Here is a 26458-nt window from a genome sequence, read left to right as displayed (position 1 = left end):
AGGAAAACAAAACCAAAACCAAAAAAGTTAAGCAGGAGGGGAAAGGCTGAAAAGATTTACGAGCCTCAGGGAGAGGACAAAACCAGATAACACTGCAAAGACGGGTTCTCAAAATCATCCACATTTTACATGACGCTAACTGGCAAGCTTAGCAATTGTATCTGTTACTAAAATGCTCACACTCCATATGAATTTGTGCATCGTGAGCATGAAATCTTTCCCTCTGCAGCTTAAAATACCTGTGTGTATGAAAATACACATTACTTTCCCATTTCAAAATTAATTACAGAGCAAGAACTTTATCACGCTACCACCAATACCTGTGATGATGCCACATTTCACATATCACGCTTGTTTTGGCACACGATAGAAATATTGAAGGTAAAATTTAAAAGATTCTGTGAAAATCTCACTCTCCTCCTTGTAGTAGTTGATTGATATGGGTGAAGTTGAAGGGCTGGGTACCCGAGAAGGCCACACTGGATTCACCTGCCACTAGGGCGTGCTCCTTGATCAGCACGTAGCCCTGTTTACCCATTTTGTGGGTGCGGCTTTTTCCACAACCTTTTTCATTTTGCTAATTGAAAGAAACATAGGGAAGAGTGTGTCTTGTACTTCTCTATATTAAAGGAATATAACTATTCAAAAGAGACTGACTTAATCTCTTAAAACCTTCCCATGCTTTTGGGCAGCAGTTTTCATTATAGATTCTTCTCTTCCATGACTTGTAACTGAAATCTTTACTACTATTAGACTGGGACTTCTGAAGTCAATGCAAGTTTTTAAAAATAATCAAAAATTTATTTCCAACAAACAAGTAACATTTCTTTCTTGAGTGACTGTCTAGGGTTTTTGCTTGTTTTGATATTAAATCACATATAGTTAGGGAAAAAAAGACAAAACCGCAAATTATATGTTCATAAAAAAGTACCAATGTGCATTTTATAAATTGAAAGTGGCCCATTAGAGAGATAGAAATTACCTACTTTTAGGAACTATTGTTTACTGCTGCCTTCCCCACCAGAACACCTATTAATGGTATTTGATGTTGTTTTCTTTCCATATTACTATAACAAAGACTGCTACTAAGGCGATGAAATGTGCACGTAGAGAAAAAGAATTCAGTATAAACTGACATTATATAAAAATGTAAGTCTTTCTCTTGAACTTAAAGAAATGCATACATTTGGATCTTCAGAGAGCTCAATGCATGAATAAGGCCTTATTCTCAGTCTGCCCTATGAGTGCAGCATAATTTCTGGTCTGCTTCTCATTCTTCATTTGCATAAACCCAAATGTTACCAGCAAGATATTTGATCTGCTTGCTACAACTTATTCCCTCTTATCCCTCTATTTCAAAGACCATCCAACCAACAAATGTCACCAGCAGAGAAACTGAAATTGAAGTAATGCATTAACAAAATAAGGGTTAGCTCATATACAAAAATATTTGCTTTTCCATTTTTACTCTGCAAACAGCACCACAGATCCCTTTTTTTGCCACACCTGAGAAAAATACACAACTAACAGGAGCAGCAGCTTACAGAAAACCAAAGTCTTGGGTTGAAAAATTCATGTCAGCTGCTTTATGAAATGTAAGCAAATCTATTTAATTTTCAAGTAGGACTGCATTGATTGCTAAGTATTTTGTTATAATTTGAAGCTTACACACAGCACAACCAAACACAGCATCAGAAGTTAAACTGACAATAAAGCATTTATTGCATGCAAAGTTTAAGATCACAATTCACTGAATAATATTTATGATCACAAAGTAAACATGATAAAAGTGGTATTTCCCTGATAATAGCAGGCACAGTAATTTCAGAACACATCACAGAGGTAGACTCCAAAACTGCGAACAGCTCTAATCCCAATAAAAGAGACTCACCCATGAGAGAATCTGCTCAGATCCTGAAAAACGTATGCATGGATTAAAATGCTACAGACAAGCAAAGCTTCAGCATTATTGCATCTTCAAGTGTAACTGTACTATTAAAACATTACTTGTTAGCAAAACAGTTATTTCAGGTTCTGAAAATGAAACTATGAAGTTTAAGATCTTTATCTACAAAACACTACTGTTCTACCTTGACTACCTAAAGGCAATATCAATTCCCCAAGTGAACGCACATCTTCTCTTCCTTATCCACTGTCATTTCCGTAATTCATCTTTTAACGATTTAAGAAGTGCAGAGGGTATTTTCAGAGGACATTGATGGTGCTCAGAAAGTCTTATATTTGACTAGCTGCTGAGGGGCACACCAAGGAAGCACTAGTGTGTACATCTAGATGAGCTTTGATGGTACATTGAGCAGACAGGTTTTTGAGCTTTATACCATTGTGCATTCGTGAACAGAAAGGTTCACCCACACCACAAACAGAACAAGTAGCCTTCATCTTTCCATTTACCCCCACTCAGTGCCACCATGTTCTCCCAGGAGAAAAGCGTGAGAGATGAAACACTGCAAGCAACTACAGCTAAGGACATTCAGAGATAAGGTCTGCCCTTGCTGCTTTTGGACTGTGACAGGGGAAGAGACGATCTGCCAGACAGGAGCCTCAGTTCCTTTTGAATAAATATCAAGTGGCACTTCTGGGATGGACCACACACTTCAAACTGGACTTTAATTTGCTTGTCTATGCAGGTTAAAAATAGTGGGACTTGGTCCTAAACTGGACCAAAAGCAGGTTACATCATAATTAGGTCATACCTAATTAAAGTACATACCACTAAAATAGAGACTTGCCCATGTACACACAAATATCATTTGACAGCCACAATACATCTCAAGCCTGCAGCTGGAATATAGCTCAGGACTTGAAACCATAAGAAAGCTACAGAGTGAGAAGCCTGATTTCCAGATTTTAGGTAGATTTTGCTTTCACTTATAGCATTGTAGTAACACTTCACTAGAGGGAAAGGCAGGTTCTTCTATTTCAAAGTTGCAATTCAATAGTTATATGGAGTTACAACACACATCTCTCTTGCACTCTCTCAGGAGACTCGAGTTAAATTCTTGGCTCAGGTTTGTAGTGAAAATAAACAGACAGCATTAATCTAGTCACGATTTTTTCATAAATTACACTGAAAGAAAACCCAAACCCAAAAGGCTGTGAATGTATCCATCAGACTAACAGCAAAAAACACGCGCCTGACAAGGTCTTTGAAGTAGCTCTTGTAATCTACCATCTATTTACTGAGACAAAAATCATCTTGGGACAGACAGACTCACAAAGTCAACCAAACAACTCAAACCAGGCTTACCAGTGCCTGTAGTCCTGCTCTACGGAAAAGACTTTGACAAGGAAATAGAAGCCTGGTTTTCTCCAATTCTAGAAGCACTGCAGCTGTGTATTGCTTAATAATTGAGTTTATTAAAGGCAACAACTGTCAAAATCTATACAAACTAATTTGTCATGCAGCAATTTTACATTATTGGAACCTTGTTATAATCTGACTAATGTATGCTATCACTTTCTAACCATGCCTATAATTGGTTTCTTGGCTGTACAGGCCTAAAGACAGTAATTCTAAACATCTTCCAATTACACTAAAAATATGCATGTTTGCATAAAGTTACATTACTCAATTTTCAGACTCAAAGGGCTTTTAATAATATGAGATAAAAAAAATGTGTGCAAAAGGACATTAATTTTTGGTGCTTTTATGAAAGTTATGTATTTGTGTACAAAAATACCATCTTAAGACCTGTAAACGCAAAAGCAGCACATACTGAGATACTTATGCAACACTAGACAAACTTGAGAAAAAGTGGTCAAAAATCAATTCAGATGGAAGATAGATTCCAGGTCAATACATCAAAACCGAACAAGAAATCCAGCCATTGAAAGTCCCAGACCTCAAAACTTAGGTAGGTGTGACAGCTACTCATTAACTTGTTTACTTCCAACAAATGGGACTGTCTATTGCCATTGCCTGCAATTCTTCACAGGGCATTGGAAGTTCCTTGAATGTGTTGGTAGATCAGCAGAAGTTCAAAACATAAGCACTTTGCACAGGAGTAATATTTCTAGTGCACAGTGTTTGACAGACTTTTCACTGCAGTTACTAGGACTGGCATACAGGTTTTTAAGATGTTTAAAGAGTTGTGGCTTGATATATTAATACTTTGCAAAAACGGTTTACTATTTTCGACAGAAAATATTAGCAAGTAAATATCGCAAGGGCAAGCGGGACTGCCCAGATGCAGATATGATTCTCAGCAGAGGAGAAAACCTTGAAAATGCCACCTGAAATGAAAGAGAAGGTTTGTAAAATTATCTTTTTTAAATTACCACAGAATCTTCAAATTTCTCTATAAATCTTGTCAGATTAAGTGTGCACCTTATGATGGATTCTCATGATTACAGTGAAATCAGAGTTACGTTACATACAGGACAACATGCAATAAGCACGTGCATAGATACTATTTTCCCAGAGTCTGGAACTAAAAACCAAGTACAGTCATGCAAGAAGAGTGAGAAAAATACACGAGGAAGGGTCAAAAGCTGCAAAACAACCCCATGACAGTCACTCCCAACATGCCTCAAGCTGATTGTGAAATGAGAGAAATCATGCTTCAAGTGCCCTGCAGAGTTTAAACATGGGCATCATTATCTGCCTTCATAGACAACTTTCATCACCAGAGCAGGTGTGTGCTTTCGTGGGGTCAGTTTTTCCTTGGACCACTGTGAATTGGACAAACACTACGAGCTGAATTTTATCAATGGAGAACAACTGAACCTTAAGCAGTTGAAATGGCCTGGATCCCACATAATGCCTCAAACACCAATCTCTCTAGCTAAGCTCTCCGTATCAGTAACACAACAAATTGTTTTGGGTTGGTTCTCTGCCCAGAGCTGTACTGTGCACAGTGAAGTATGTAAGAGCCAGAAAAAAATCCAAAAAACCTTAAAATTGAAATCTTTGGATATCTGCAATAAAATGAAAGGAAGCAGCTTGCTGCACAGTCTGTATATCCATAGTTGTTTCTTTCACAACAATGACAATACAAACTACACTTAAAAACAGGCAGAGACACAGCTTTGGGCAGATAGGCAGCAGAAATAAAATAACAAAGAGCTCATCAGTTTTGGAAGGACATTGGCAGTTGCCATGAGAACTATGAAAGCTCAAAGCCTGGTGCTATGCTTCCTCTACCACTGATAACCATGTCCTCCAACAAGCAAAGAGCTGTAGCACGCCGCCCTCCAAAGTAACACCTGTGCGTTGTTAGATCTTTGGAACTAATACGGGCTTTTCCTCACACTTACAACAGATGCGGAAGATGCAGTGTGTGGTTGAAGGTACTGCTGATGCTTCTACTGACAGGCGAGTTTCACAGATAACAGCCTGCAGGGTTTTAATCCAGCAAACGCCTTCTAGTACACAGCTTAAACCTCCTAAGGCAGCTAGCTAAATGAATAACAAACTCTGCAGATAGTGGGGAAACAATTTTTGTTTCCCTTGAGTTGAGTGCTCATAGCAAAGTTACTTGCACAAGAGGGAAAAGATGCAAAGACAACACACACAAATTCTGCAGTCAGCAGTCACAGCCTGGGGTACCGCAGCACTCCTCTATCAAGTTCGGTGGAATGCATCTGAAAATGTTTGGGTATGTGACAAAACAAAGATGTAAAAATATCAAGCACATGGAAAGTATAATGCATCTCTCACATAAGCCTCCTGCCTTATAAATTCATTTAAGAATTCATAGAAAGGACAAGTATCACACATGCTTATTAAGTTACAGACAAGTGTAACAGCAAGAAAGAAGGCAGGAGGCAAGGTGAGTAGGTAGAAGAGATACAAACCCACATGGAAATTTGTCCCATCAGAGGAAACCAGAACATAACGTCTCTTTGGTATAGTAACGTTTGCTATGAGAAGCGATGTGCACTTGAATGAACATTTTACTCTAATCCCAAAGGATCAAGCTTCTTTGACATGCTCCTTCCTATTTTATAGGATCATAGAATCACAGAATAGTTAGGGTTGGAAAGGACCTCAAGATCATCTATTTCCAACCCCCCTGACATGGGCAGGGACACCTCACACTAAACCATCCCACACAAGGCTTCGTCCAACCTGGCCTTGAACACTGCCAGGGATGGAGCACTCACAACCTCCCTGGGCAACCCATTCCAGTGTCTCACCACCATAACAGGAAAGAATTTCCTCCTTATATCCAATCTAAACTTCCCCTGTTTAAGTTTTAACCCGGTACCCCTTGTCCTGTCACTACAGTCCCTAATGAAGAGTCCATCCCCGGCATCCCTATAGGCCCCCTTCAGATACTGGAAGGCTGCTATGAGGTCTCCACGCAGCCTTCTCTTCTCCAGTCTGAACAGCCCCAACTTCCTCAGCCTGTCTTCATACGGGAGGTGCTCCAGTCCCCTGGTCATCCTCATGGCCCTTCTCTGGGCTTGTTCCAACAGTTCCATGTCCTTTTTATGTTGAGGACACCAGAACTGCACACAATATTCCAGGTGAGGTCTCACAAGAGCAGAGTAGAGGGGCAGGATCACCTCCTTCGACCTGTTGGTCACGCTCCTTTTGATGCAGCCCAGGATACGGTTGGCTTTCTGGGCTGCGAGCGCACACTGAAGCCGGCTCATGTTCATTTTCTCATTGACCAGCACCCCCAAGTCCTTCTCTGCAGGGCTGCTCTGAATCTCTTCTCTGCCCAACCTGTAGCTGCGCCTGGGATTGCTCCAACCCAGGTGTAGGACCTTGAACTTGGCATGGTTAAACTTCATGAGGTTGGCATCAGCCCACCTCACAAGCGTGTCGAGGTCCCTCTGGATGGCATCCCTTCCCTCCAGCGTATCAACCGAACCACACAGCTTGGTGTCATCGGCAAACTTGCTGAGGGCACGCTCAGTCCCACTGTCCATGTCACCGACAAAGATGTTGAACAAGAGCGGTCCCAACACCGATCCCTGAGGGACACCACTCATTACTGGTCTCCAGCCAGACATTGAGCCATTGACCACTACTCTTTGTGTGCTCCAATTCAGTTTGCCTATGAGCTACCCATTTCCACTGGATGCTTAAAAATTGCCTTATGTCTTAATTTACACACAGGAAAACATATAGTATTAATGCTGCTTTGACTCTCAAATTAAGGTGAGATGTAGACAATGCACTGTTGGCTTTCCTCTCAGGCCTTACTTCAGAAGCAAGGCTTTTCTTAAAACAGTTTAAGTGCCATTACTTTGAAATCATCATCCTCAAAGTGGTTCTGAGAAATATAACCAAATTGCTTTTAAGCTTTTGATTGCAAAGGCACATAAGTATGAATGTTACTAAAGCAAAAGTTTCAGAATTAAACATACATGCAAAGAAGGCTACACAGTATAGATGAATGATATATGCCTATAAATAAGCAGAAAAATAGACTTAAAATATCCACATAGCTATTAAGTTATTAATATTAGATCTCTGGTCTAGTTCCTTTCAAATTAGCCACCCACTAGCAAAATGTCAATTGCAAAACAAGAGACTATATTTATAGTACAACCTACTTGGGAGGTTTGAAAGACATGTCAGCCACTGCTAAATTACAATACCCCTATTGTGCACCTTCCCAAATGAACACGTAACTTTCATTATAGGCAACTATATGTACAGAAGTCGCATTAGTTTTTAACAGTCTTTATTACACCACATAAGCTGGTGCAAGCATTTTTCCATATATATGTCTACATAGAGAGAAAGAAAAAGTAGTATTAAGTAATTCGTTGGTATGAAGCTGGGTCAGACACTAGCACAGCCGTATCTTAAAAGGTCCTGTGCAGCAGTGATGCTGGGAGGAGTGAGTATAAAGGATATCGTAATAAGTAATTCTTGGATCCAATTTTATTATTCCCCCATCCTGAGACTTTGATTGCCAGTACTACAAGTGATGCATCATGAAATGCAATACAACATACTGCTCCATCTTTAAACTGTATTTATACGAAAGAGTCACCAGCTAAGGGGCAACAATTTCTAACAACGTATCTTATCAACCAGTGGGGGAAGCTCTATGTACCTGCATTAAGATACTCTGCACAAAACCACACTGGGTCAAGACCAAATACTCCTGGTGACTGCCAGCTCAGCGAGACGGAAAAATGCACGTTATACACGGCTACCTACTGAAATGCAGAGGTCCCTCTATGGCCTCTCCGGCTTCTCTTCTATCATGGAAAAACCAAGTACAGTACAATCAGCACGGGGTGCCTCTTCTCCGCACCTTTTGCAACTGATGTAATTCATGGACTCCTCTGGCAAAACTAGACCATTTGGGGGATTTCAGAGGAGGCTGAAAGTCACTGCAGAGATCTACATTTTTAAAGAATATGGCCTAATCCACTGAGTTCACTTTTGTTTTGTGTTTTGTGATTTACCTTGAAACCAATTCTCCTCCCCTTCTCTCTCCAGATGCCTGACACTATCTGCAAAAAAAGCAGAAAAGAATATCCTGCAGAGGCTCACTGAAGATGGAGAGCTGGCAGGAGAAACCCTGGCAATGCACACTAAATTGCCTCAAGCCTTCTGGTGAGAGAGAAGTGCGACTCGTTCCTTCGGGTATGTCTGCCACAGAGAGGAAACAGAAATAAGAGAACTACATAGAAACAGTTCTCTGAAAACGCTTAAGACTAAGGAACACCATCCCCTCAAAAAGACGTGACCTGTGCTCACATCTGGTGGATAACAGTTTATTTTATAGTTTTATGGCAGATTAATTTGGAATATTTGGAAAAGTCTGAAAGATAGACTTGAAGAGAAACACAGTAACCACTGATGCTCATCTTTACTCTTGGTATAAAATCATTTTCCATCAGCTTGCAGAAGCACACTCCTAATAGCACATTTTACAGAACTTCCTTCTAGAGCTAGCTCTTATTCTTGTAAATAAATAGATAAAATCGTACTACTAGCCTTAAGATCTGCACAAAACCAGAGACCCTGTGCCAGCTGTTTAATTTCTTATGCATTTATGCATACCAAAGTATTTGTAAAAAAGAAATCAACTGTAGCTGCAACTAATTTTGCATGTTGTCTATTTACCTTTAAATACATCAAGACTGAAGAGAATCCTGAATTATTAAGAACATCATTTGCTATCTGGTAACAGCATTGTCTATGTTTTTCTATTTCCTACATTTTCCTTTTATCTTAAAATTCGCTTTAACACTGTAACTATTAAAAACTAGAGGATTCAACATTGAGAAAAAGAAACAAGAGCTGGAAGAAGAAACAAAATACAAAGCCAGCTGGGATCCAAAGCCACTTCCATCACATGGGATATTTTTATATCCATTGTACAATTTATTTTTTCTAATAACTGTCACACATTAAGCAGGAAAGCTAAAAGGTACTTGAAAAGGAGGTAAAAAAGACTTCTTCAAACCACAGAACAAGCCAATAACAGACACTTAACCCCTCCTGCTGACAGATTAACACCCATTTCTACATGCTATTTTTTCAGATGACTACTGCATATCCCACAGGTTCCCTGCTACTGCTGAGGGCTTCCATCCACCAGACAAACCACAGACTTCATGCTCATTCTGGTCCATCTCCTGGTAAGAGTATTCCCCCTCAGAGAAACCAGGGAAGCTGCCTTTGCACTGACTTTAACAACATTAATCAGTTAATATATTACCTGAATTAAAATTATTATAACTGAATATGCTATTATATAACCACAGAAACAGTAAGTACTTTGCCATCATATCCTTCACCTGAACTGCAGTTAACAGAGCCAAATCCGATGACACTGCGCAGCTAAGCAAGAAAAGCAGACACTGTTACTCACTTACGCAACCTCTGTGGATAAAGATCAGGGCAAAAGCCTGATTCAGGCTATGTAAGGCAGCCTGAGGTGGAAGAACGAGGCAGCGCTGTCAAGTGATTATTGACTTGAACTTCGGCTCTTAAAGCTGCTAGACTCTTAAAAATATAATTCAAAATATATAAAAATGGTATTTTCTGCCTCAGGTGAAGCAAACTCATCTGTCTACTCAGAACAGCAACAACCAGATGAGAAAGAGGTTCACTGTAGATACGCCATAACATATATTACTGAAAGGGAAAAAAGCTCATTTTGTCAAAAGAAAACTGAGAGCACTTGCAAGTAGTTAAAGGTTTGTAGGGCTTTCTACGTTTCTTACATTTATACATACAGAATATATTTTTGTTAGTGCCAGAAAAAGATAATAGCAGATCCTTTTTTTGTCCCCTTTTCTACTGAGAGGGAAACTAAGCTCTAGCTATCCTGACACCGCAATTAAAACCTGACCCAATTTCTAGACCTAAACAACCTGCATTTTTCACAGAGTAGCCATATGTAACCAAGTTCATCTCTATTTACCATGCCGCTCAACTCCACTTGTAACATTGAAACCTGAGGTAAAAACCCAAGGCTACTACAAATCAGTGCCTCAGAGGAAAATGAGCAGGTATGCATGCAGAGGAGTGGGCGGCAGCCCATGCAGCTGTGCTTTGATGACTTGTAGAGAAGAAAAAGCCAGACAAGTCTATGTGCAGAGTTTATATCACTTCTCTGCACTGCAAAACAGATAGCAAATGAATTACAATGCTGCAAAGCCAGGATTATATAAAACCAAAAGAACTCTGGTAGCCACCATCGCTACTATCAGAGCACAAATCACAATACGCGCTGATACAAACTCTTGTAAAAACTCTGATGTGGTTATATATACTTGGATAAAAAGGCACTGTGCAAAAAGAACTACAAAACACACACACACAATTAAGAAGCAACACATGCAACATATCATAGGGATTTTTTGCATTTTACTTTATTTTTCTATTCTGCTATTTCAAGTACTTCTCTTTTTGCTGAAGGAACCTTCTCTACAACTAAAACTAGATTATTATGAACATTACCACTATTTATTTGTGGTAATAGAAGCATCCCAAAACCCTTTTTTCAAGATGGGGGCCTCATTGTGCTAATGTTGCACAAACATGTGAGACTTTGTTCCTGTGCTTGAAGAGATTGTAATATAACCAGCCAAGGTCAACAAAAAAAACCATAAAATGTCAACAACAACAAAATCTCCTACACAGGACTTTGTGGTTTTGTCTTAATACATATTTCAGACCACCTGCTACTCCTCTTACCAATCAAGGTGCTCCACATAGTCTGCATCACTGCTGCTGCTGATTCTGTCTTCCTAGCACATCCCACAAAAACACACCTGCCTCTTCTGTGGGAGATAAAAAGCACCAAACTGTATTTAAAGATAATGAAAGTGCCAAGATGCAACATAGCTTTTCTAGTCATCCTTGAAAGTGCTAGTTGTTTCTGAATTAGGATAAATACAATGTTAAATATTGCCACCTTCATCTACATTCAGTAACTCCTCTGGACAGTGAAATGAAGTATTTATAGCATTAAACAAGGATTAAGTGCTGGCCCTTGGTTTATAAAAAAAAAAAAAAAACACACAAAAAAAAAAACCCCAAAACCAAAAAACCCCAAAACCCCAAAACAATAAAGAGCTATACCAGAAGTTTACTGGGCATTTGGAAAAAAAACATCTATATACAGCCTGTAGTGACAGAATGCCATTTCTCTTATTTTTTAACTATATAGCAAGCAGCCTCCTCCAGATAGGTCCTTGCTGAGCCACAGTGAACGCAGCAGAAAGACGAGCACTGACCTAGCTTAGAGCCTAGCGAGTAGGGAAGCATTCTGAGGGAACAGGCTGAGACAGGAAAGGAAGAAGGATCATGGGAACAGCCACTTTTCTGTTCTTGGCTCTGGCTGTTGGGCTGAGTTAGGGAATGCCTTATTAAACAGCTGAAGCTCAAGAAATTTGCAGCCATTATCCCAGTGTGAAGCAAAATGTTACACATACGCTTCTGTCTAGGATTTGTTCTTCATTCAGCAAATATTTAGTAGATTTAAGATTCCAAAACCAAATTATTTTCTAGGTGTTACAAAAAAAAAACAAACAAAAAAACAAAACAAACCCCAAAAAACATACAGCTCACCTAGATTTGGCTGCAAGTGATAGAGATGCACTTCCTACACTGAAGTCCACGCTTTGCAGATCCTAGTCGCTTCTCCCACTGCAACTTTGCATAGGAGAAAGGAAGCAAAACCCTTTCTTCAAAATGCTTCATTTGGGAGGATTTTTCCACCTATTTTTACAGAAAAAATTGTCCTCCTCCCCCTTTCAATATATTCCTGCTTTTCGACAGCATCACTCTTTCCATTTAACCCAAGATGTCTATAACGAAATTCTTCTTAGAATATATAGCAAGTAAAGGAACACTTTACCTTTTGACAAATCAAACTTATTTGAAGAATGTGTGTTTTACAAGGAAGTGTCTCCCCACCCAATTCTTCAACTCAGCTCCCCAGTTACACACTCCTATCACAGGATTTTAACATACGACAACAGAAGAACAGTATAACACACTGAATTTAAAAATCAAGATAGCCACAAAACTGCTCTTCAAACACCCTAAAACCACACACATGGTAACAGCATACTATCGTTTCTCAACCCTTACACAGTGTGCAGCAAGTTGCTTGTGTAAACAAGCCACAGTGTTACCTTCCATATCTTCGCAAGTGACACTCAGGTCCCATAAACCATGCAAGGAAGGGCTACAAACACATCTCACTAGGCAGCCATGTTTCACCCACTTCTGTTCCAAACTGGCTCTTTTAGTTCAACTCTAGGCAATTTTCATGGGTGTAGCCAGCAGAGATAGGAGAGGCAAGGCTAGATTTATTGTTTTTTTTTAATATCTAACTACTCCAACATGCATTAATTTTCCAATGAAAGATTCCCAGGGAGGCACCACTGTTCAAAACACAAACGACGTGCTGCCAGGGCAAGAGAATAAGGAAATCAGTGCATTATTCTGCAACCTAGCTCTCTGAGCTCGTTCCCTACCCAGAGCACTGTGCCAACAAGCCATTGTGGATTTTCCAGATTGTGGGTTTCCAGGTGAGTTTTAAGTCACAAAAAATACATGAAACAATTAACTCTGCTAAAGCTGCAATGCTTTTTCTTCAAAAGCAAGCACTGGGGTTCCTAACTTAGAGTCCTGCATAGCTGAAATCTTTTTTAAGTAGATGTCACCCGCTGCAGCTGTGACTTGGCACTTCTAATAACACTGATCAAACTCTGCCGCTGCTGCCGTTTCTCCACTCATGTACTGTGCAGAAGGCCCCAGATCAACCTTGGGGTAATAACAGAACATTAGGAATACCCAAAATTAGTATTTTTTCCATAGGTTTGTTATGTACAGATGTCACCAGTCCTCTTTGGAAGGCTTTAGAATTCACGTATGTAACACTCCTTTTCAAAGCATAAATCTAAAGACATTTACATAACAGACTGAACTGTTTTGCAAATCAGACAAAAATTAGTCTAAGATCTGTTAACATACTACTGAATTTGCTGAACTGTCATGCTCATATTCGTTATATTATTTTCTCCCAGGCAACATTTTTTGTCCCATGTTCCTAAAACAATGTGGTTTACTTCTATACATGTCAAACTTGCTATTCTGAGCAATAGCTGAGCAATGGCTGATGTTCTCTCTGGGTTACACAAAATTAAGCTTTCTTGTATTTCAAAACCAAGAATCTGTTTTTCCACAAACAAATTATGCTTGCCAGAAAGACCATGGGACTCCCCTTTTGAGCACAGTTTGTGTAACATGAGTACATCTTAAAACTAGCAAGGATTTCTTGCCTCCCATTATATTTTGGGAAGCTTATCCAAAAATCTTATTCCCCTGGTGGATGAGATCTAATTTCTAATTTCCAGCATTAATGTACTCCTTGCCAAGATGCACACATTTCTTCTTTTTCCAGTGCTGCCTTGAATCTAGCTTGGAAAATAGTTACACTCACTCGTCTTTATCAACCCCTCATGTATTTGGAAAAAGCAATTACATCCCCTCTCAGACATCACTTTTACTGAAATAAGCCAACCAACCTCATAGTGTCCTCCTGCGAGACAGACTCAGCTCTGCCTTTGCCGTTTCCACAGTCCTCTTTTGCACCTGCTCCACTTTATACTCACCTTTCTCGAACATGATTTACCAGAGTAGTTTCGTTTTACATATGGGGATTTAGTGGTACTACCTTGCACATGAGCAGCAGTAACACTTTCTATTCCTACTAGAAGTACCTCTTCACCTCACACATTTTATGACTACATTTTTCAGAGCTGCAGGGTACTAGAGGAAAGATATACTTTGATTTTACTGGCTAACATTACTGAGGTCTTCCTGTTCCTCCTCCATTTTCAAGAGATAAGCACCCAAGGTTAGGGCTAAACTACCATCTGTCCAGAAGTGCACAACCATGCATCCTATACTGTGAAATTTCAGTCCACTTTTCCTACTCAAGTCCTGCAGGCCATCCAGCTGTTCCTGTAGAATACTCATCTATACTGACAGCACCTCCCAACTATATACCACTGGCAATTTTATTGCACACTCCTACTTTTGGTGCTGAATTCATTAGTGAATACGTTAACATCAGCCCAAGACCAGTTCTTAAGACAACTAACTTCCTTTAGCCTCAGACATCCCCCATGAGCACAAAATGACATGACCTCCCTTTAACAGGCTCCTTATTCACCTCACAATTCTTCTACAACATCTCATCAGTATTTTAACAAATAATTTCCCACATATTGCTGGAGCAAGCATCATACCACAGTCTAGACAGATCAGCTCTAGCACATTCTTTTGTCTGAAACCAAAACCAAACAACTTTATGAAAGAAAAAGAACACAGATGCTATACAGGTATGCATGAAGACCATGTACTTAAATCTTGTCTATTGTGATTATAGAAGTATACACACACTGCACAGTAGTAACCCTTCCTCGGTTCCCTTCCAGTGCAAAACCGGAGTTCCCGTGAACTGCAGACACTGAGACCTTAGGACTAAGATTTCAGAGGATCGCAATTATATTACTCCATGAAACATTCATTTTTCTTCCAAATATGCTACAATCCACATCTGACTGTGGATGACTGAAAAAAGTAAAATGAAAATTAGAAGCATCAACAGCATCAGTCCAAGGGGTACTGTCAACCTCAGTAGGGTTATCCCTGCAACTGCCATGACACGGTCATATTGCAAGACAAAAATCAATAGTTTAGTTTGCATTCGGAGAACACGGACCACCATAGAGACAATCAAAGCATGTTTGAATAATGCTAGGCCATAAGGAGATAATTATACTGAAAAAACTTGAGTTGGCTGTGGCAAAAACAACGGTGGTACAAAACTCGATGGGTCAATGAAAAAAACTTGGCTCAACAGCCCATTCACCACAACTTCCACCTTCAGCCAAAACCTAGGACATGAAAGAGTCCTGCTCTTTCATGACTGGGGTGGACTAGCAACCAGGACTCTAGTAAATTATACCAGCATAAGAAGTATCTTAGTATACTTAGTAATAACCAGAATTGAACAATTCAGCACAAAAGGAATTTGGGTTTAGAAGTTCAATACAAAGGAAACTAGGAATTAGGGTAGTAGGAAGGTATGCCAACAATCTGTTCTACACTGCACTCACATTCACAAACTCATAAACATACCAGTCATTTGCTTTTCCTAAAAATCATGAAATCTGTAGGAGATGAGGCGATCTTGCCTAGACAACTCCATAGAGCAGCGCATCACCTCAGGGATGCCAACTGTATCTTCTATTTCGAACAAAACCCCAGCATCCCTAATGTGTTTAACAGTCACCTCCTCACAGTGTTCCCTTCTGTTCAAATGCCTTTACCTACTCGTCCAGTTACTTCCCATTTCCCAGATGGTCAGTCTCTAGAAAAAAAAGTCTTCTGCACCTCAGCCGCTTCTTAGTTAAATCCATTCTGACGGCTCATTAGTAGAATAATTTCTCAACTGTTGTAAGAATAGCTGTTATAAATTTGTTTTCTATGTAAATCAGGCTCCATGCAACTAGGATGGAATTCCAGCCTTTTCAAATGCATTTTAATGTGAAATGCTGACATCAAGTCTTAAGTCCATTTGATTATTTTTCTGTTTATATTATCAGTAATCAGTTTTTCTGGCACTCTTTTCTGTTCCAGTTCAATCATTCAGTTGAATTACTTGAACTCCTGCTGAACTGCACCAAAAAAAGGAAAATTAACTAATGCCTCATTTGATCTTGTGACCATAAAACTTGTGTTTTCATCCCCTCTTTAACCTTTGACCATCTATTTCCCCCCTTAATTTGTGTGTTATGTACCTGATAGTTTTAAATTTGTTCCTTTTATTCATGAAAAAATAATCTGCTCTGACAGCTGATCTGCCCTCTATTCATTTTAACTACTGCTGGCTTAATTCTAAATTCTCATTAAGAAACACTTAAAATCCCTTCTTCATAGACCATCATATATGCATATTATTTGACTTACTGTATGCTCTTTACCAGAAGTGCATGACTGTTTTCACAAAATGTTGACTACGTTAATAGAGAAAACAAGCTTGCAAAAGAGTGAAATAGCTGAAATTTTAAAAGCTCGTTTGCCAGCTTATTACATTAACAAAGTCCTCTCCTTTTCATATTGTTATGAAGGACTTGAATTTAGTTTATGCTAGTGAATTAAGATTTTAAAAAACAAAACAAAGACAGATGTCAAACACCTGAACACATGATAAAACATTCTTGCGACACATCGACCATAGTAAAATATAGTCCACCTACAGCCAAAATAAATTAAATGAAAGGGAAAGATTTCATTATCATTGAGTACAAGTGTTGCAACTACAGCTCACATTTGACATCAATACCATTCATTTGTGTGACTGTATAGGTAATGTTCAGTATTAACCTCAGGATGACCTAGATCCCTTGTCTTGAATAGCTTTTTTATATTTTTTATAAAATCACAATAAGAACACCACACATGACCTTCATTTACAAAACAGGTCCAATAACTCAGTGACTATTATCTTTATTTCTATTCACATAGTTCACATAGTGAACTAGATGCTTGGCATGTAGGTACAAGCTTCTAGATCTGGCATCCATGCTGACGGCCATATCAACACAGGGTCTTTGGTGGCCAGGTCTCAGTTTCTCCCGAGTAAATGGAAGTCAGTATAGTCAGTGTCATTCTCCTCAGCCTACAGACATCCTGTTGTTCTGTAGCAATATTCATTATCTCCCAGCATCAATACCACTGAAACTAAAGGCAGCTTTTACTTTTGTTGACTTGAGCTACTACCAACTTTCTGTTGACAAGAAGGAAACCAGGATCATGACCTGATGATACAAATGACATATTAACATGGTTTTCTCCGGACAGCAACACTAACGTGCTCAGATACAGAACAGCCTGTCCTTGGGTTTTCTTCACAACATCCTACTTCACTTACACCTAATATCCAGTTTCGGTTTTTAAATTTGCAGCAAACCAAATCACCGTCAAGAACATTTAACACTGTATTTCTAATTCTTTCATATAATAGAGCAGGAAAAGGGTCATTTCAGGTTATGTGACTTCACCATGGGCATATGGCAGTGAACCCACAGCAGAAACATAAAATCTCCCTCTCCTCTAAAGCAGATGGCATGCTGATCAAGTAAGATATAATCTAATGCTAGCTGTACTACTGCTGCTACTAACTACTGAACCAAAACCAGTATAAAGCAGTAAAGACAAAAAACCCAAGGCAAAGGAGAGTGAAGGATAAGGAAGACAAGAAAAAAAAAAAAACAAAACAAACAAAACCAACCAAAAAAAACCCCACGAAAAAACCTGTAACAGAAGACAATGTATCATAGCAGGAACAGCCTCTTTTCAGGCACATTTATGATTTAAAACCTAGGAATGGCAATAGGCAAGGAACAGCTATGGCCTTTATCCTGTTTTTAGAGGACATTCCCCAGATTTGAGATACTGGCCCATTTCCCTTTGCTTTTGTGATTGTGCTGCACTGGGCACCTGCCAGTGGCTAAATATCCCAGCTGCTTAGATAATTACATATTTATGATTCTGCCGAGAATTCTTAGTCAAAGCTTATTTCTGAACTTCAAAACGGTTACAGAATCAGCAGAGAAAGTTCTCTGGCAAATGTTCCTTCAAAGTAGAGCCACCACTTCTTAAAATTCTTAAGGATAATAGCCACCCTTTCACTTGATTCATTCAGTAGTGAACTTTAACGCTACAAAAAAGAGGCAAGGGGTGTTTTCCTTCTGAATCAGAAAGGGATCTTACTGATGTGTTTAATTTGTTTTCTGTAAAGAAACAAAATTAAAAAAACCTTGCAGTCCAAAGGAGGGCCACGAGGATGATCAGGGGACTGGAGCACCTCCCGTATGAAGACAGGCTGAGGAAGTTGGGGCTGTTCAGACTGGAGAAGAGAAGGCTGCGTGGAGACCTCATAGCAGCCTTCCAGTATCTGAAGGAGGCCTATAGGGATGCTAGGGAGGGACTCTTCGTCAGGGATTGTAGTGACAGGACAAGGGGTAACGGGTTAAAACTCAAACAGGGGAAGTTTAGATTGGCTATAAGGAGGAAATTCTTTCCTGTTATGGTGGTGAGACACTGGAATGGGTTGCCCAGGGAGGCTGTGAGTGCTCCATCCTTGGCAGTGTTCAAGGCCAGGTTGGATGAAGCCTTATGTGGGATGGTTCAGTGTGAGGTGTCCCTGCCCATGGCAGGGGGGTTGGAACTAGATGATCTTGAGGTCCTTTCCAACCCTAACTATTCTATGATTCTATGATTCTATTGATCAGAATGCAGAGGTATATAAAATGTTTAATGCTTATCAAGTATCTCCCTACCACACATTTTTTCTTCTGCATCACACTATTAGCACGTCCTCTTTAACAAATATACCACTAGATCAGCTAATTTATGCTGATCCAATAAAGAAACTTATGCAGGAACGCTCTGACATACTTCTGAAAATTCAGCTGTAATCAGTTACTGGAGAAAATACGCTGCACTTCACCTTCCTTCATTGATAATAGCATCCACCGGTTCCAGAAGAACAGTCCAAAATTTCATGCTGTCCCAAGGATTATACCTTGTTTTCCGTCACTTAACAGGCCTTTTTTGTTAAGCCTTTGCATTCTGAGATTCTGGGGAACATTACAGTTGACTGGAAGAATGGGGAGGAGAACTTACACCAACTGAACACAACCACAGTCTCTATTAGTAGCCTATATTACAACAAAATTTTATTTTTTAAATAACTGCCAACAGTTAGAATATGTTTTCAAGTGGTAACTGATATTACACCCTATTTAGCTATCAGTTAACATACTGTATGTGATGCAAAAGATAAGCAGCTTTTAATTACTTTTAAAATAGGAAAGCAAAGAAAAAGCAGAAGAGGATGTGTAACTTCTATGGTTTACACCCCCCGCTCCCCCCTCTTTTTTTTCAGTACCAAGAAATGGAACTGACAATCATGATCAAAAATGTAAGGATCCTTTCTGATCCAAATATATGTACTGCACACAGGTAGCTAAGTTTTGTTTGGGAGAAGAACACAAACTGCTTTTTCAGGTCAACCTCTGGCCCACACTTTGTCTACATACACCAGATAATAAAAGCGTAATATAAACCTATAAAAGTCTTCTTTACTATAAACCAGATTAAGTCATCGTTACTTTGGGGATGACGAAGAATGTGTCTAGCTTGTCTCTTAAATTTACATTCAACCTGTTTCATAGTTAATTAAGAGGTAATTGTTCAGAAATCTCTAGAATAACAAAATACAGTAACTTACAGCACAAAAGCAGCCCTTAAAGAAAAGAGTGGGAAGTCTTTCACTTCACTACATGTAAGAGTTGAGTATGTTTTATGATCACTGCAACAACTAGTATGCCCTTGAGACTATGCAATTCTGAACTTCTAACATAATTTGAAGGGGGAAAATTAGGACAAAATGCAGTAACATTTCAAGTACAGTCTTTCAGTATTTTAAAATTTTATGAAGTATAAGGACTAGGTTAATACGGAATGAGTCATGTTTTTAAGAGAAGCAGTAATACAGACCTATATTTTAAACCATAACTAAAACCACACTCAGCTACTACAAAATAAAAATAAATCAGAGTAGCTTTTATTTGGAAAAAGGTCAACAACAACAATGAAAACTCAGCAATAATAGAAAAGCCTGAGAGCATTGCTAGTTTCAGTTTTGGGAAGTTAAAATACCAGGCTAAGTGATCAGGTAAAAATGCCTTCTCACTCAACAAATTCATGCCCATCAGCTGGAATTCATCCCAAATCAATATAAATGTTACACATATCACCCCTGAGCCTAAACGTCAGGCTATTAAATGACATATACACATGGTGCAGATCTTCTGATTTCAAAGTTATACTTGCTTTACTTAGCGCCAGATACATGCTGCATTACATTTCACTCTGTGATGTCTTCGAGACTCAACAGAATAACTTACTGCATTTCAAAGTAAGCAGTCACATACAAGCAAACTTTCCTGGAGCCATTTTGCTCACAGGGTGAAGACAGCGGAGTTTTAAATAAGTTATAGCCTCACTTAGACCTTTGCATATTCTTTACATCCATGTCCACATGCCAATCAAAGGAACCCAGCTCAACTCCTAGATCCCAAATTGAGTTTTCAATATGGAAATACCATCTCTTTAACTTCTGTTCTGAGTACAGTGATCTAGAGATGCTTGAAATACGAAACTCAGGCTAGGACCTTATGCACTTATTTCTTAAGGCTAAGGCTGCAGTTACCATTCTTGTATATCTCAACTGTGACAACACAAGATACCACAACTGCTGAAAAAAGATTTGATCAAAGCTGAAGCAGAAAGCTCCAGCCCTTCCCTTCAGACCTCACCTCTGCTTTCCGTATGCACAAGTATCAGGAGGCGTTAAGTAAACCATAAAGACAGTCTGCAAATGCAAACTTCCAGCAGTCTGTAACACTGAGTAATATTACAGAAATGAAGTAAGATCACATGAACCAAACCGCTTTCCAAAGAAACTAAGACACTAACTTTCCTAGTCTTATGCTGTCAAATGTGCTGAAGCAAAATACACCTGACATTGCATAGAATGTTTATATCATTTTATTTTTTTCTCCAAGGAGAAGCTGTTAGTCCTGAAACAAACTGCAGAGAGCACCCAAGTAGGGGCAATAGAGCACTCGGCTTGGCAACAGCTTGCCCTCAACAGGCTTTTGGCAAAAGAGGAAGCAAAATCAGTTGCCAACAGGACGAACTATGTTATTGTCAAATCACACTTCTCACTTCAAAATTAACATGCTGCCTTACTTTCCACAGGATAAAATCCAGATGCAAGTGTAATATTTTAGTCATACAGAATAATGGTCTAGATGTTTCCTAAAAACTTAAAATAATCCATTTGTGTGCTAAAAAGTAGTTATTCTAAAATATACTATTTGCAATACAAGTCGGCTTATGGTCTATCTGTGAGAAGGAACCACACCACCTCTAATCAGTTAAAAAGGTACTTACCATTGGCAGTGCATTGATATGTGGAATTTTTCCTTTCAAGTGCCTCTTGCCACAGAAGGGTGATGCTGACAAGGAAACAGACAAAATAGGAAACATTATTTATTATTTTGAAAATGGTGGTGTTAACACAATAAAACATTATAGTGGCTCTTTCAGCCTACTCTGTTCAAGGAGCTGAGTGATTACCACTGAATTTGTACACAGCCCAGAGCAGCAGCAGCAATCAGGCCCGGAACAGCATGCAGAGCTGGACTTTTGCATATATCCTGTCACTACCCACGTCACACAAACTGCTCCCATGGGGAGCCTGAAACACAGATCTTTGAACAAATAAGTCTGTTGTAGGAATACTTTTACGACCAGACCTCTAGAGAGTCTTATCCACTCAGCAGGAGCACCAAACAGAACAACCTGTGTATAAAAATCCTAATGTCTAGATTTTGCTTTGGCTCTCCAGAAAACTCTCTGGGAAGTTAACGAGGCAAAGTAGGTAGCTTAGAGTATCTTCTGCCCATGTCAAATTTCTTCAGGAAATAAACCTCAGCTATCGACTTCTAAACACTCTGAAAAGCCCCAAACAAAAGAATCAACATTCTGGTGGTCTGACCTCCAAAATGGTTACATCCACTGTATTCCTAACACATACTGTGCTGAATAACTTCATTTATGTACACAGGTGTGCCTATGCACCCAGACAGTTACCAACTCCTGCAGTGACCTCAGTAATTAAAATAACCAGCTCACACCAGTTGCTGGTGACATTTGACAATATGCATGTTACAGAAATACTCCTACTGCAATATTCAAGAAAAAACTTTATGTTCAAAAAATTAACAAAACCATAATTAATCAATCCATGTTCCCATACATTTTTAGTAATTTTATTTACATATCAGTAATTTCATGCACCTAACAGTTAAGTATAAGAAAACATGTTTTGGTGTCCAAGTATGTGTTAACTCAACCCACTTTTTATTCAGTAATGACATATTATTTTAATTCACACTAGTATTTGACTTGTTGCTCTCCATGCAAATACTTGCCAGACTACTTTTCTTTAGGAAATAATCTAATTGCCAACTCACGAGAGCAGGAAGGGTGACAGATGGACACGGGTGACTAATGAAATATTATCAGACTATTTTTAGATTAAACTATTTACAAAGCATCTGTAAACTGTGTTCAAAAGCTTTGACTATGAGCACAGAATAACCATGGGGTTTTGGGCTCATGATCTATGCAAAGTTCTCACACGTAATTTTCAAGCTCAACCAGCAGGAAATGGTTTATTATAAGGCCATTTTTGGACTCAGCTGAAAAAAACAACAAAAAAAGCTGCAGCAGTGAGGCTTATTTTATCCTTAGAAGATATCACCACACCACCAAGGCAGGTAGAAACATAACCTTCGCAGCCCAAGTGAGAGACACTGCAGAGAATGATGAAGAATGCAGGAATGCTGGGAACTGAAAGCATTTGCAAACCTGCTCTTGCTTCCTTGCTTAGCTGTACTGGTGATGCAGAAATTATGTAAATAGGCTGAGGAAAACTCCACTCCTCAGTGGCACAGTTTCTTATATGGAGCTACTCAGAAAGTTTGTTTTTTCCACAGCGAGAGTTGCAGACCAGTAGAGAAAGCTTTTATCACCTCGCTTGGAAGACCCCATAAAAAACATTACTTGCTTATAACAAAAGTTTTCCTTAAAAACAGAACAAACCACCAACCAACCAGTACTATTTTGAGAACAGTCTAAACCATTATAAAAGCTGTGCACAGAGAAAGTCAGAGGAGAGCCCTTCTGCCCCATTCTGAGTGTGACGCTTGGTTTGGGTTATTTCACTTGGGAAGGAACACGGCAAACATAAATAAAGGATGATTGCACAAACATAAACCATTTTCTTCAATGAAAAAAGGCTTTATTCACTATACACTGCCCAAACTGTTTCCTTCCAACACCTCTTTGCCCTTATGCAATCTTCTGAGTGCAGCACTTATCATTGAAGCCAGCGACAGAAACCTTTCCATGTGATCTGTAGAAGAGGCTTCTTGTCCTTCACTTCATATTTAAACAGGGCAGTGACACAGAAAGAACCTGGAAGCAAAGACTCAAGAGAGCAGAGAATGAGAAAAGAAAGGGCTCACTGACTGCTTCATTCCTCAGGGCTCACTGACTGCTTCATTCCTCACTCATGTTAATTGGTTGAGGGCTCCAGTTTTACATAAGAGCGTTTGAAATGACACGTAAACATTTAGAAAGCTCTATGATGTCCTTCTTCAGAATCAAGTGCTGAGTACAAATGCCTCAGCAGCAGCTTTTTTGTTTCCAGATTTATCCTATTGGATTTTGCAATTTTAACATGCATCTTGAAACAATGCAGTTGACTGCTATAATTTGTTGATTTTTAGACTATATCTCATCTTTACATATTGACCTGTTACAGTGATTTAAGCAGGTGCCCACGTGTAGTAACAGCTGCAGTATGTGACACCTAAAAATAATCCACCAGATGCTCTTGAACTGGATAAAGCACACCTGGAGAACACAGTAGTTTGTGAGTTTGGATCCTTCATCCTGGAGGGTCTGGGGGCTCACTGCTTACTTCAACATCGACTGAATACTGCTCCGCTCAATTTAACTAAGTTTTTTGTCTGTCCTGACCCGCTCCCAGGCAGTCACCCAAAGCTCTCCAGCTTTGCCCACACCGGGATTTTCCGCACAAGAATGACGCACCTGATGCCCGTTTCCTCCCATGAGACTGCACCCAGACAGCTCACTACAACACCCAACATCATCTCCTTGGAAAGAGCATCCCACTGCACTGCATAGAGAGGCAGCAATGCCCAAAGACATACTCTTGGGAGCTGCTTGTATGCAGAGGTGGCGAAAAGGTCTGCGCAAACCGGTTGCACAAGACAGCAGTTCCCATCTGCAAGACCAAAACTAATAAAAACTAACCAAAAAACCAAATACCAACACATGTTGCTAGCACAGATTGGGCTGCTGTTATCAACCAAGTAATAATCATGGGGTACAAAGACAAAACCACAGATAGAAACAACCATGGCACCATGCAGCAAGAAATCTGCTTATAAACCCATAGCACAAACGTACAGCAATGTTATTCTTTACCTGCTTCCAAACATAATCAGTTCAATGCAAAGATTTCTCTGAAAGCTATTTGCAAAAATGTTTAGACATTTACTTATAAAAACACCATCATTTATACTACTTTCTCCTATCTATCTGTTACACTGTGTTCATGCTATGGCTAAAACAGTGTTGTCTGCCTGAGTTCTGAAATGCTTTGGTTCCTCATGTGAACATGTGCACTCATGTTTTTCTTCTAATCCTCTTAGGATCACACTGTTTATACTACTTTCTGAGATTTTGGTGCTATTTGAGTTCTAACAACAAATTTAGTCATTAAATGTTGTGCTTTGTGAATTACAAAAGCCTTCTAAGGACACAGTATCTTTTCTTCTAAATTATCCTCCAGTATCCTGCTTTTATCTGGATTCAGTATCTGGAAAGAGTGTCCCAATCAAAATAGAATTAAAAATAACTAAATCCTGGATATTCCCCTCAGTAACTAGGCTGCAAAAAGCACCAGACAATAGTTTTAAAAGCCTAAATTGAAAACTAATCACTCCATTGAATCCTTCCTTTCATTTGGTTAATAGGCATATACAAAACTAGCGGTGATTCTACCACTGCGGTGCTTAGAACATAAACAGAGAAAATCAAAGTTATTTCTTTTAACCACGGTTCCATAGCAAAGCATGGCAACTTTTTTAAAAACAATTCATCACTTCTACAATAACATCTGCTTTTCAGGTATTACAGAAAAGCTGAACTGAGACAAATACCAACTCAAAAAATAAATCAAGAGAAACAAATACATATACGAGTGGAGGGGGAAAATCAGCACCGCACCTGAGATGCATTAAAAACTGTCATTACCTGCAACTAGTTGGTAGCACTAGGGTTCCTGCTGAAAAAATAACATACGCTGACTGCTCCAATACTCCACTGTGATGGAAGGGATACCACTCAGGGAATTTTACATCATTCAAAGTATCCAAGACCTGCCCAGAGACATATCCACCTATACTCCTAAACTCTATCTGAAATAGTTTTTCTCTGTCAATAGAGAAATCTTTATTTTCTGATCTTTGGTCTGTCTTTAGGCCTTTCTTGCTTCAGAAATATGGGAAAACATGACACCTTCTGGGTGTTTCAAAGAAGAAATCTTTAACTTATATACCACAGAAGAGCTGCACAACTTTCCACACCTCAGAAATACTCTTTCGTATAGCAAGCACCTGTATGTCAACAGATTTATGTGAACCAGCTACTAAAACAAAACAGGGTATCTGAGGAGATAAAGAATAAGAACTAGGTAAGCAGGCAACAATGTTCTGCGAAAAAGATTATCTGGATATACGAACCACTCTCAGAAGCGCACAGGAACAGAATTCGCTGTGCAAAGAGAAACATAGACCAGAGCAAAAGAATATTGTAGCAGTTATATACAAGTTTAAACGTCGATTTCCATGGAAGTCAAAAATTGAGGCAATCCCAGAAAATAGCTTATAGCCTACTGAAAGGAAAGGGGAGGAAACCATCTTAGCCAGCTCTATTAAAAAACACTTAATGCACCAGAGAAATCTTGTCAATACCAATCAGCTGGTACCACTGGGGAAGGAGGGAGGCTGGGCTGCAGCACAATTTCACTTGCAAGGCATTTAAGTGGAATTCACTGGTAAGTAAACCATTTCCCAATTCCCACAAACTGAAAGTGAAGAGATCCCACCAAATGAAGTCAAATCTGGTATAGACTGGGAAGGAGTATAAACAGTTATTCCTCAAGGCATTATGTGTTACATGAAGGGGCTAGAGTAGTCACAAATCCCATCTTCACAGACTGCTACATCTAGGGTCAGGGCTCACCTATGTAAATTC

General features: G+C 39.3%; 1 protein-coding gene across 7 annotated transcripts in view; it reads right to left on the bottom strand.

Annotated features, from left to right (window-relative positions):
• TBL1XR1 (TBL1X/Y related 1) overlaps positions 1 to 26458 on the bottom strand; it is a 114840-nt gene that overhangs the window by 42740 nt on the left and 45642 nt on the right. For 6 of the 7 annotated variants that reach the window (XM_065674537.1, XM_065674536.1, XM_065674539.1 and 3 more), the window contains exon 2: positions 21497 to 21561. The gene's annotated coding sequence lies outside the window, so the exon portion shown is untranslated. Of the gene's footprint in view, positions 1 to 11143; positions 11164 to 21496; positions 21562 to 26458 lie in introns of those variants that run through there. The other variant, XM_065674543.1, reaches the window with a different exon arrangement.

Source organism: Lathamus discolor, chromosome 3, assembly GCF_037157495.1.
Source record: "Lathamus discolor isolate bLatDis1 chromosome 3, bLatDis1.hap1, whole genome shotgun sequence".
Taxonomy (NCBI): domain Eukaryota; kingdom Metazoa; phylum Chordata; class Aves; order Psittaciformes; family Psittacidae; genus Lathamus; species Lathamus discolor.
This window is presented reverse-complemented; position numbering and strand designations above follow the sequence as displayed.